The sequence below is a fragment of the Canis aureus genome, chromosome 3, assembly GCF_053574225.1.
Source record: "Canis aureus isolate CA01 chromosome 3, VMU_Caureus_v.1.0, whole genome shotgun sequence".
NCBI classification, from domain to species: Eukaryota; Metazoa; Chordata; class Mammalia; order Carnivora; family Canidae; genus Canis; species Canis aureus.
This window is the reverse complement of record NC_135613.1, coordinates 26,703,386-26,716,087: the sequence shown is the minus strand read 5'-3', so window position 1 is coordinate 26,716,087 and position 12,702 is coordinate 26,703,386. Positions and strand designations below refer to the sequence as shown.

The 12,702-nt window shown below is 47.5% G+C and overlaps 1 long non-coding RNA gene across 1 annotated transcript; it reads right to left on the bottom strand.

Annotated features, from left to right (window-relative positions):
* Positions 1-2,190: 2,190 nt before the first annotated feature.
* Positions 2,191-5,233, bottom strand: LOC144304947 (uncharacterized). Its single transcript, XR_013371948.1, has 3 exons — positions 5,160-5,233; positions 4,821-4,917; positions 2,191-2,746 (listed from the first exon to the last, which is right to left on the bottom strand). It is a non-coding gene; the product is annotated as an uncharacterized LOC144304947 (long non-coding RNA).
* Between the last annotated feature and the right edge of the window lie 7,469 nt (positions 5,234-12,702).

Sequence of the window (12,702 nt, the reverse complement as noted above, 5' to 3'; positions counted from 1 at the left end):
CTCTCTCAGCCCTGAGCTTTTCATGCCAATGCCTCATGACCTGAAACCAGATGTGCATGAAACAGCTAATTTATTCAGAAGTCATGTGAAGAATGACCTCCGCCTGCAGTAGTCATCAAATAACAGAATAATTCAGGGCCGTAGGGGCAGGCGGGGGCCACCAAAAGACAGAGACTTTGTGTTTTCATTCTCCATTTTGTCCAGAACAACCAAATGTTCGGATAAATACAAACCTTGTGACAGTGATCTTTAAAATTCTGCGTATTTGGGCAGCCCAGGTGGCTCAGCGGTTTAGCGCCGCCTTCGGCCCAGGGTGTGACCCTGGAGCCCGGGATCGAGTCCCTGCATGGAGCCTGCTTCTCCCTCTGCCTGTGTCTCTGCCTCTCTCTCTGTGTCTCTCATGAATAAATAAATAAAATCTTTTAAAATAAATAAATAAAAAATAAAATTCTACGTATTTTAACACTTGAACATATATTGGATGGATCTTGGTGGACTAAACTCAGGTCTAGGTAAACAAAGTTTTTCTAATTGGAAATAAACAGCAAAAAAAAAGTATATATATATATGTGTGTGTGTGTGTGTGTGTGTGTATTTTCTTTTGAGATAAATAAAGTCTTGTCATTGTTTCACCAACTATCTAAAGTTCAATTTCATAATAACCAAATACTTCAGTTATTTGCCTTTTCATGGTCATGTTCATTAATCAGCTTCACTTGCCCAAATCACATTATTTTTGGAGGCTTCTGAGCAGAGAAAATTAGCAGATTGATTTGTCATCTAAACACCAAAATAAACAGCACAGAAACAATTAAAAAAAAAACTTCAGTTGAACAAATGTTGGAAATAACTCATCACTTATTTTTGCATATTTTGTGGGACAACAAAAATATGTCATGGCCATTTCTGGAAAAGGATATTTATCTTCCAAAGATGGTATTGGTGCACCTTCAAATTCACAGATGCTGCAACTGCTTATGGCCAAAGGAGGTCTTCCCCCCACCCCCCAACCCTCCACCTAGTGGGATTTAATTGCATATCCCCCCAGATCCCTATTTATGTATTCTATTTATACCTTGCAGCAATAAAAAGTAGTTCACTCTTGGTTTTTATCTGGTAAAATATCACAATTTAATTAACTTATTTTGGTCTGAGTCCAAAACAGCCTCTTCACGATGTCATAGAAGTTATAGGTTTTCTGATGGATGCCAAGACTATTAAGATGGTACTTACATTATGATCATTATGCATCAATGTATTATGGTCATCTCTATTTTACAGTTCATTATTTAATAGTGCTTGTCTAAAAGGTCAAAGTCTTTATAGGATCATTTGGCCCATTTTTAACTTGGCTAATTTACAAATAATTTCACAAATATTTTTGTGTCACCCTTATTTGTTGACAAAGATCTGATTCAGGATATGAAAGCTTCAGATTATAAACACACTGCCTTGACCAGATACCCTTCAGCATTTCCTCATTCCAAATAATACCAGCTTGTCAAAGAGATATGACATTCATAATATGGTAAACTGATTTTTAAAAATCATCTTCTTGGGCAGCCCCTGTGGCGCAGCGGTTTAGTGCCGCCTGCAGCCTGGGGTGTGATCCTGGAGACCTGAGATCGAGTCCCACGTTGGGCTCCCTGCATGGAGCCTGCTTCTCCCTCTGCCTATGTCTCTGCCTCTCTCTCTCTCTCTCTCTCTCTCTGTGTCTCTATGAATAAATAAATAAAAATCTTTAAAAAAATAAAAATCATCTTCTTTTCATTATAAATCTCAGAAACTAGAAATCTAAGTTGTAGCTCCTTGTCATTAATGCACACCCAAAAGTGCCTTCATTTCTAACGCAGAGTAACATAGCATAAGGTATGTTGAAAACCAGTCATTGTCTAGCTAACACATCTCCATTTTTTAGCACAGCATAATCAAATAAAATGTGCTTTAGTTAATGCTGTGTTCTAGCATTGAATAAATAAAACTAGAATTGTAACCCTAATTTTAGTATCAAATAAGTTATCTGACAACTTAATTCGTAATTCTTAAATTCTCAAACTGAGAATGCAATCTTTCTCAATAAATACAGATGCAATTTTCCAAAAGAATACCTTCATATAGAAAAAAAGGAAAGATGAAGAAATGGGAAAAATATCAAAAGATATTTTTCATAACAAAATATTTTCTGTTTTTAGTGAAACCAGTCAAAAGCACAAAAATTCTAAGGGCATCATATAAATGCAATAAATCGTTCCAAAGAATAAAATGCATTCAATGTCTATAGGACTGTTCCCTGAACTAAGTAAATGCATTAGGGATGCATTAGCCACATCAGTGTGATTCTGGCCAATGGCCTCTTTATCAACCTGTCCCTTACGGAGGAACACAAATCGATTTTTTTTTTTCACAAATCGATTTTGATGCTTATTAAAAAGAGCAAAGTGATTCCTTCATTCACATCTTGACTCAAAATCTCGACCTTTTTACTTATCCACAAAGGATAAGAACGTCAGAGCTATCTATAATAATTGGTCCGTTACACAAATATTTGTTCCCTGCCTATGCAAGACATTTTCCTGGGAGCAGAGCCTCACTTTGGATCCAGCACATACCTTGGAAGGCCCCTTGATGCTCTGCATTTCACTAACTGCCTGGCGTTCCTTTGAGGCTGGTAAGTAGGCTGTGCTGTACGTCGAGGGCGGGTCTGAATGGGTCGTCTTGTACTGCGATTTTGCCAGTGAAGACATGGCTGTATGGTAGAACGGTTAATCAATAATTATTAAGCCAGGGATTAGGCCAGGAAGGGTCCTTCCAAATAAAGTAGTTATCTCCTGTGACTGTCTGGGGGACGCGGAAAACCAGTGTAGAATCCTATTTCTCATCACACACAAGATAAAACATTAATTATTTAAAGAGTTAAATGGAACATGGGGTGGGGCGCCTGGTGGGCTCAGTCAGTAGAGCATGCGACTCTAGGTCTTGGTGTCATGAGTTCAAGCCCCACGTTGGATGTAGACATTACTTAAATAAGTAGGTTTTTTAAAAATATTTTATTAAAAAAATAAAAAAATAAAGATTTTATTTATTTATTCATGAGAGACACACACACAGAGAGAGAGGCAGAGACACAGGCAGAGGGAGAAGCAGGCTCCATGCAGGGAGCCTGACATGGGACTCGATTCCGGGTCTCCAGGATCACGCCCTGGGCTGAAGGTGGCGCTAAACTACTGAGCCACCCGGGGCTGCCCCAATAGTTAACTATAGCAAAAATATTTAAACCTGGGGGAAATGTAGGTGACCGTTTCCCCTTTCAGTCTTCCAACCTGCAAATGTACTGCCTCAGGGCCCCGACCTCGGGTTTTTCTCTTCTCTCTGTACATTCAGAGCCTGGGTGCAGCACCTGTACTTATAGCTTGACATGAAAGTACATGCTGACAACTCCCAGATGGACACTCCAGCCCAGCCCTCTTCCCAGAGCTCCAGACTCAAAGATGGGCAGGCCTTCGTGGCATAGTCTCAGCAGCATCTTAAACCAGTTAGGCCCCAAACCAAACTCCTGCTTTCCCCCCCTCAGACATGCTCCTTCCTGGATTTCCTCATCTCAGTTGATGGCAGCTCCATCCTTCCAGGTGTTTGAGCCAAAAACCTCAGAACCATTCTTGATCTGCCTCTTTTTCATACCCCACATCCAACCTGTTGGCAAATCCTGTCTTCAAAATTGATTCAGGCTCTGACCACTTTTCTAACCACCTGCAGCGGTTCTGCCCTGGTCCAGAGCTTGGTGTTCTCTTCCCTGGATTACGTTAGTAGCTTCCTCATCCCCAACCCTCGGTCTATTCTCAGTGGAGCCACCAGAGCAATTGTTTGAAAACTTGAGTTTCAAACAATTTTGCCATTCTCCCCTCAAACAAATCCACTGGCTTCCAACTCATTCAGAGAGAAACCAGAGGATTTACCAGGGGCCTACAAAGTCCCACATGATCTGGCCCTGTGTTTTCTCTATGGCCTCATTCTCCACTGCTCTCCATCTGGCCCATTTTGCTCCAGCCACACTGGCCTCCTGGCTGTTATTCACACAGATAATAGGCTTGGCACCCTGGAGCATTGGCATTTGTCCTCTTCTGCCTGAAAGGCCCTGTTATGGGTTGGATCATTTCCCCAAAAAAGCTATGTCCAAATCCTAGCCCCTAGGACCTGTGAATGGGACCTGATTTGGAGATGTCATCAAGTTAAAATGAGGTCCTACTGTAATGGGACCTAAATCCAATGACTGGGGTTCTTATAGGAAAAGAGTAATTCAGAGATGTAGAAGAAACACAGAGATAAGAGGAGGCCACATGGTGACAAGAGCAGAGATGGGAGTGATGTATCTACATGCTCAGGGATGCCCAGAAATGCTGGAGAAGGTAAGGAAGGAGCCTCCCCTGGAGGCTTCAGATTGAGCACCACCCTGCTGACACCTTGATCTTGGACTCTGGACCCCAGAACTGTGAAAGAATAAATTTTTGTTGTTTTAAGCCACCTAGTTTGTGACCATTTGTTATGGCAACCATTGGAAACTAACACATCACCTCCCCACCCCAATATCAGATGCTTCACAGTGTCCCTTGGGTGGGGTTGCTTGCAGGGAGGGCTCCCAGGGCTAACCCATTTTGCACCTCTGCTCTACAACCTCTTTCCAGGTAACCCCCAGCCTCATCCTCCCTCCTTGCCCCAGCCCCTGGGGATTTTCCCATAGTCTGGGCAGAGTCTAGGGGTGCCCCTTCTCTCCTTGTCCTCCTCCCAATTCTCTCAGAGTGACATAAAGCCTGATGCTTCCTTACCTTTTCCCTGCTGAGTCCTCAAAAGGGGCATATTGATTGTTCCTTGGCCTTTACATTCTTACCATACCTCTCATATTCTTGAAACAATGTGGATCCTCTTCCTAAGGGAGGAGCAAAGGGAGTGGGAAAAAGAATAGCACAAATATTAATAGCTCAAGATATTGAAGATATTTTCTTGCTTGATTAACTAGTGGACTAGTCAGGTTTACCTGAGGGCAATATTAGAGAGAATACAAACTTTAACCCATTCATAGCTAGATACCTCCCCCCTCATTCCTTTCTTCCACATCTGACTCTTTCAGCTAATCCTCCATGATTAAGAAGCAAAAATGAGGGCACTGGCCTGGCTCAGTTGATGGAGCGTGCGACTCTTAGTCTCAGGATCCTGGGTCGAGCCCCACAATGGATGTAGAGTTTACTTAAAAAAAAAAAAAAAAAAGGCTTGGGTGTGCCAAATATATCTCAATAAAACTGAAAAAAAAACACATTTTTTTTTAAAAAGCAAAAATGGTAGGAACCTGTGATGGCAATGGGATAAGTAGGAATAGGTAATGTACTATATGGGCTTTCTTTTCTGTAAGATTTTATTTATTTATTTATTCATGAGAGACACAGAGAGAGGCAGAGACACAGGCAGAGGGAGAAGCAGGCTCCATGCATGGAGCCTGATGTGGGACTCGATCACCGCTCTCCAGGATCACGCCTGGGCTGAAGGCGCCAAATCGCTGAGCCACCCGGGCTGCCCCTATATGGGCTTTCTGCCTTGCAAAGATCTGAGCAAATGCTAATCAGGCTTGCTGCTATAACGGGTCCAGAACATCACGATCCGGGCTCCGACACTCACACGTTGGCGTTTCAGGGGTGGGGCCATGCCTTGCACCCCACCCCAGCCGTGGGCTGATGACTCAGGTGGCAGAGGGTCTGTGGGAGGCAACAGATGGAAAGCCGTGAAGACCAACAGTCGGAGGAACAGAGGGTTGAGTCCTCTGGGAGGCCGTATTGCAGAAGAGATAGAGAGCTCAGCAGAGCAAAAACCCATTTAACGCCTGGAGACGGAAGGGTGGTCATTTTTTTCCTTATTGAGAAATGGTTCAGATTCCCACTCATTTTCTCTTCCATTCTCTCTCTCTCTCTCTTTTAATATTTTATTAATTTATGAGAGACAGAGAGAGAGACACAGAGGGAGAAACAGGCTCCACACAGAGAGCCTGATGTGGGACTCGATCCCGGGTCTCCGGGATTACGCCCTGGAGTGAAGTCGGGGCTAAGCCGCTGAGCCACCCGGGCTGCCCAACTAACTAGAATTTAAACAAAAATTTGAAACAAATCAACAAAGCATTCAGTTCCTCTGGCCCTTATAAGCAAAGGAGGAGGAGGAAAGGAAAGCAACCCCTCTGGCAAAGGCAACCCCCTTTCCCTGACGGCTCTCAGCAAAGGGAAGAAGGAAGCGGAGCCCCACGAGGAGCTGCGGTTCCAGGGCACAGGCAGGCCCGGCAGGCCCGGCAGCCCTGTCGAGGTCCTGGCCCCCAAATTCTCCCTCCGGAGCCCGGGGCAGCCAGGCTGAGCACAGACGGGAGCCTGGCACCTCCATCTGGCCCCTCTGTTCTTGCTGTGAAGTCCTGAGCAAAAGGGTCCCTGCCTGTTTTTGCAGGATCTGGGCAAAGCAGCATGTTGGTTTCAGGGAGCACCCAGGTGCCCCGCACCCCCACCCCCGCACAGGCTCCACTTGCCCGGGCAGCCTGCCTGCGCCCTGGGGCCAGCCGGTGTGGCTCCCGCCGACCTAGTTATGGGCGAGCTCCTGTGCTGCAGCTCGGCGCCGGCCTGCTGGGTTTGTCCTTGTCCGGCGGAGGTGGGGGTGACCCATCCTTCTGTCCTCAGGGGCTCTGAGCCTGGCGCGGGGAGCAGGGCCCCGGTCCTCCTGGACTCCTCTCAAGGTCTCCGTTTCCTTCCTGGCAACTCGTCCAGGAGGCTTTCTTCGCTGTTATGTTTACTACGGTTTCCTACAGAGCTTTACACGCCAGGTGCCCGCAAAGTCATCTTTCCCACCTGCTTTGGAAAGTCACGAGCCACCACGCTACGACTGAGAATGAGATTCACGGAGAGAAGCTCCTCCTTGCACCCTGTGCCCCCCGTGCCTCCCCTAGCCCTGCCTCTGACCTCACCCAAGGATGGTGGACGGAGGGCATCCTGCGCACGGGCCAGGGGCGGCCGGAGCTGCGTCCGCGGAAGGCGAGGGGAGGCCGTGCGGCCCTTCAGCGCCGCGGCCAAGCCAGGAGGCCTGGTCCCACAGGCGCCGGCAGGTTGAAGCTTTCGTCGGGACTTTCCCAGGCCCCGCCAGGATTAAACTCAGCTAAAATTCACAGCCCCGACCGCCCCCTGAGGGCTCTTTTCTTTTCTTAAGATTTTATTTATTCATGAGAGACAAGGAGAGAAAGGCAGAGACACACGCAGAGGGAGAAGCAGGCTCCATGCAGAAGCCAGATGCGGGACTCGATCCTGGGACTCCAGGATCATGCCCTGGGCAGAAGGCAGGTGCTCAGCCGCTGAGCCACCCAGGTGTGCCAGGGTCCCTTCCTTATAAGGTTGAGGTAGCTGAGATGTCAGCCCTTGGGGAAAGGGAGTCTGTGAGCACTCATCTCTGGGAGGGGTGTCTGGGGCCTCTTGGGGGTTGGCCCTTCTTGCCCTCAACCGGCTTACAGGTGCTCAGGATTACCTTCCTCTTCCTGGAGGCCCCTGGCTTTGGGATTCCGATTGCTGGAGGCCTGGCAAGAACGTTGCCTGACTTTGGAGGTTGTTTCTGAGGTAAAGACAGCAGAATTCACACCTGCTCTGAATGTCTGGTATGTCTGTCATCTGGGAGCACTTGCAGTACCATCTGGCAGAGGATGAGCCCCTCACCAGCTTTGCAGCCTAGGGTAGGTCCCTGAACCTTTCAGGCCTGACTTCACACAGTGAGAATGATTATAATGCCCACCCTGTAGTGTTTGGTGAGGAGTAGAGACATGATGTATGGAAAAGACTGGGGCAGGTCCTACAGAGCTGGCATAGCACTGGCAAGAGGACAAAGTGCAGAACCTAGAAGGAAACCCTCATATGTAAAGTCAATCAACTTTTTTTTTTTAAAGATTGATTGATTGATTGATTGATTTGAAAGAGAGAGAGAGAAAAGGCGGAGGGAAGGGAAGAGGGAGAGAATCTTTCAGCTGAGTGTGGAGCCACCACTCAGGGCTCCATCGCATGACCCATGAGATCATGACCTGAGCTGAAACCAAGAGTGTGACGTTCAACCAACTGAGCAACCCAGCCTCCCTCCTTTTTTAAGATTTTATTTATTTATTTGAGAGAGAGAGAGATCGAGAGCACGAGCAGGGGGAGGGGCAGCGGGAGAGGGAGAAGCAGGCTCCCTGCTAAGCAGGGAGCCCAACATGGGACTTGATCCCAGGACTCAGAGATCACAACCCAAGCCAAAGGCAGACACTTCCCTGACTGACCCACCCAGGAGCCCCTCAGTTGACTTTTGACAAGGGAGCCAAGACTACTTGCTCAGTGGAGAAAAGATGGCGTTTTCAACAAATGGTACTGGGAAAACTGGACATCTACATGCAAAAGAATGAAGTTGGACCCTTCCCTTACATCATGGATAGAGAGTAATTGAAAATGGACCAGACATCAAAATGTAAGAGTTAGAACCCTAAACTTTTAGGAGAAAACATAGGGACAAAACTTCATAACCTTGGATTTGGCAATGGTTTCTGGACCATCACACCAAAAGCACAAGCAACAAACAAGTTAGACTTCATCAAGATGAGAAACTTTTGTGGGGTGCCTGGATAGCTCAGTTGGTTGAGCGACTTGGTTTTTGGCTCAGGTCATGATCTCAGGGTCCTGAAATCCAGCCCTGCATCAGGCTCTGCACTCAGAGGTGAGTCTGCTTGAGGTTTTTCTCTCTCCCTCTCCCTCGGCCCTTTCCCCCTGCTCTCTCTCAAATAAGCAAGTAAATCTTTAACCAAAAAAGGTGAGAAACTTTTGTGCATCAAAGGACACAATCAAAAAAGTGGAAAAAAAAAACCAAAACTACAGAATAGGAGGAAATATTTGCAAGACATGTATCTGATAGTACCTAGAAAATATAAAGAACTCTAGAACTCAACAAGACAAAAAAATTAAGAAATAGCCAAATCACCTGAAAAGACATTTCACCAAAAAAGATTAACAAATGGTTGACAAGCACATGGGAAGATGCTGGACACTAGTCATGAAGGAAATGCAAATCGAGGCCACAATGAGATCCCACCTACTGAGATGACTCTAATGAAAAAATGGGAGAGAAAAAATGTTGATGAGAACATAGAGGAATGGGAACCTCACCATTACCACAGGATGTAAAATGGCACAGTTCCCATGGAACATAGTGTGGCAGATGCTCAGAAAGTGACATAGACAGTTCCCCTATGACCCAGCATCCATTGCTCAGTACCTACCCCAAAAGAACTGAAAGCAAGGACTCAGATATTTGCACACCCACGTTCACAGAAGCACTATTCACAATGGTCAAAAGGTAGAAACACCCACTCACCTATTCCATCAGGTGGAACATCAACAGGTGAGTGTCCATCAACAGATGAATAAACAAATACGGTACACCCACAAAATGGAATATTTAAAAAATACATAATCACTTTATTTCTTTACGTTTTTATTTATTTACTTACATAAGCTCTATACCCAACATGGGACTCAAACTCACGACCCTCAGATCAAGAGTTGCATGCTCCACCAAATGAGCCAGCCAGGCACCCCCACAAAATGGACTATTATTCAGCTGTAAAAAGGAATGAAGTGTTGGCACACACTACAACATGTATAAGCCTTGAAAACGTTATGCTAAAAGAAATAAGGCAGATCAAAAAAGATAAAAATTATACAAGTCCCCTTTGATGAGATATCTAAAATAGTAAATTCACAAAGACAGAAAGTAGAATAAATGGAGGAAACGAGGAGTCACTGCTGGACGAGTATAGCATTTCTGTCTGGGATACTGAGAAAGTTCTGGAAATAGATAATGGTGATATACAATGTTTGAGCTATACTTTTTGTTAAGATTTTACTTACTTGAAAAAAAAAAGATTTTACTTATTAGAGAGAGAATGGAGAGAGAGAACAAGCATGAGCACAGGGAGGGGGAGAAGCAGACCTCTGCTGACTGACCAGGAGCCTGACACAGGGCTCGATCCCAGGGCTCGAAGACAGATGCTTCACTGACCGAGCCGCCCAGGGGCCCCATGTTTTGGCTATACTTATGCCACTGAATTGTACCCATGAAAAGGGCTAAAATGGTAAATTCTGTTACGTATATTTTGTCACAATAAACAAAAAGATTAGGCACAGCCTTGCACAGCTACATCTCCAGAATAGCACAGGGCATCCTAAGAAGGGCTGGGAGCCTGGGGAATCTGCCCCCCTTAGACTTGAGGATGCCCCCTTCAAGAAGCCGACTGTCATGAGTTAGAAACAGTCTCAGCAGCGGTGGCTGTGACGAGGATGTTGGAGGCTTTTAATTGCTCCTGAATTAATGTGCTTACTTTTCACCCCTGGGGCGTGTGGGTTTAATTACAATCTTAGGTCACATATGCAAATGAGCCTGCTGTCATCTGTGGTCCCAGTGGACAGCAGCCCTCACTCTGCAGCAAGATTGGAGGGAAGAGGCCGGATGCCCCTGGCCGGGCTGGCCTGCCCTCAGCTGGTGAGTGGGAAGAGGGTAGAGGTATGTCTGGGTCTGGATAAGCTGAGGTGTTCAAGGTGGATCCTGGGGGGTTCTTGGTCCCTGAAGGCACCAGGGATCAGTCGTCAATGGCAGAGAAGCCTTGGAGGACCTGAACTCATAGAGCCCTTGGGGATAGGTTTCCATAGAAGAGGAAGGAACTGGGAAGGTAGCAGCCTGCAGAAGGGGCCATGGGCCAGGGGATGCACACTGAAAGCTGAGGTGAGCCACACAGGTACATAAGGGAAGCAGGTGAATGGGACCCTGCTGCCATCAGAAGTGAATGGCCAGGGCACCTGGGTGGCTCAGTTCATTGGGCGATTGAGCGAGAGTCTGCCTTCAGCTCAGGTCGTGATTCCAGGGCCCTCGGATTGAGCCCTGGGTCAGGCTCCCTGCTCAGCGGGGGACCTGCTTCTCCCTCTGCCCTCCCCCTGCTTGTGCTCGCTCTCTCTGCCAAATAAATAAAATCTTAAAAAAAAAAAAAGTGAATGGCCAACTGCTTGCCTTCTACAAATGCAGGCCCAGTGTAGCTAATTTCCCATCCATTAGATCCCAGAAAGTAGAATTTTTACAAGATACCTCCTTTTTAGATTGACAGCTAATTAGAATTTTATTTTTTAAAAAAGATTTTATTCATTCATCCATTCATTTGAGACACAGAGACACAGGCAGAGGGAGAAGCAGGCTCCATGCAGGGAGCCCGACCTGCTACTTAATCCGGGGTCTCTAGGATCAGGCCCTGGGCTGAAGGCAGTGCTAAACTGAGCCACCTGGGCTGCCCTAATTACAATTTTTAAAAAAACCTTAGATTGCCTGAGTCCAGGGCAGCCCCGGTGGCGCAGCGGTTTGGCGCCGCCTGCAGCCCAGGGTGTGATCCTGGAGACCTGGGATCAAGTCCCACTTCTGGTTCCCTGAGTGGAGCCTGCTTCTCCCTCTGCCTGTGTCTCTGCCTCTCTCTCTGAGTCTATGGATGAATAAATAAAATCTTTAAAAAAAAAAAAAAAGATTGCCTGAGCCCAGGGATAGGGGTGGGGGTGGAAATTGAGAAGGGGCTCAAGGAAGTCTTGGTACCTGGATAAGGTTACTAAACTGCAGATCAGCTCAGTGGGTGCTCATCCTCTGCCCTGGGTTCCCTGAGCAGCTGACCCCAAACTCTCCCTTTCGGCTTCGTCATGGTTGCAGGCGCTTCATCTGCTCTGAAGGCCCTCCTCCCTTCCTTATGCCCTATACCTCTTCTTAGGTGAGGCTACCTGGCCTGACTGCTTCACTGCAGGGCCGTGTCGACGTGAGCATTGACTGTACTACATGATAACCCTCGGCCCGCCGCTGCTGTATTGTCAGCCCCATTTTACAGATGGGGATGCGAAGCACAACTGTGGTAGAAGGGCTACAATCTCAGCCTGTCTGGCTCCATCTGGGTTCTTGGCCACGGCACTGGCTGCGTTGCAGCCACTGTTGAGGGGGAGCGGCCCGGGGTCCCCCTGGATAGGGTGGGGTTGGGGAGGAGAGCTGATGGACTGGAATTCAGTCAAGGAGCAGGCCTTGGCTACAGGTCCCGCGGCCGGTGCCCACCCTGTGAACGCCATTCCCAGCCTTCAGCTGCCGGCTCCAAGCCCCGGAGGCACTTACTGAACATTTCCGGGGAAGCCTGGCCACTGCCCAGTCTCCCAGGAAGGCCGGCATCCTCACCCCGCCTGCTCGGCTGACCCCCAACCCCCTAGCCGCACACGGTGCTCCCGAGCCCAGCCGCGCTGCGGGCAGCTGGTAGGCCTCAACACGGGGACCCTCTGGGTCCCACCCAGAGCTTCGACCCAGCCCGGCTGGACAATGGGAGCTTTCCAGGCTCCCCAGGTGTTTCTCCTGTACGGCCGGGTTTGAGAACCAAACCACTTCGTTTTCCATCGATTTTGTTCTGGTGTCAGAGTTGCAGAAGTTAGAAGACAACCACAGATGAGAAATAGGGGCAGCCCGGGTGGCTCAGCAGTTTAGCACCACCTTCAGCCCAGGGCCTGATCCTAGAGACCCGGGATCGAGTCCCGCATCGGGCTCCCTGCATGGAGCCTGCTTCTTCCTCTGCCTGTGTTTCTCATGAATAAATACAATCTTTAAAAAAGAGAAATA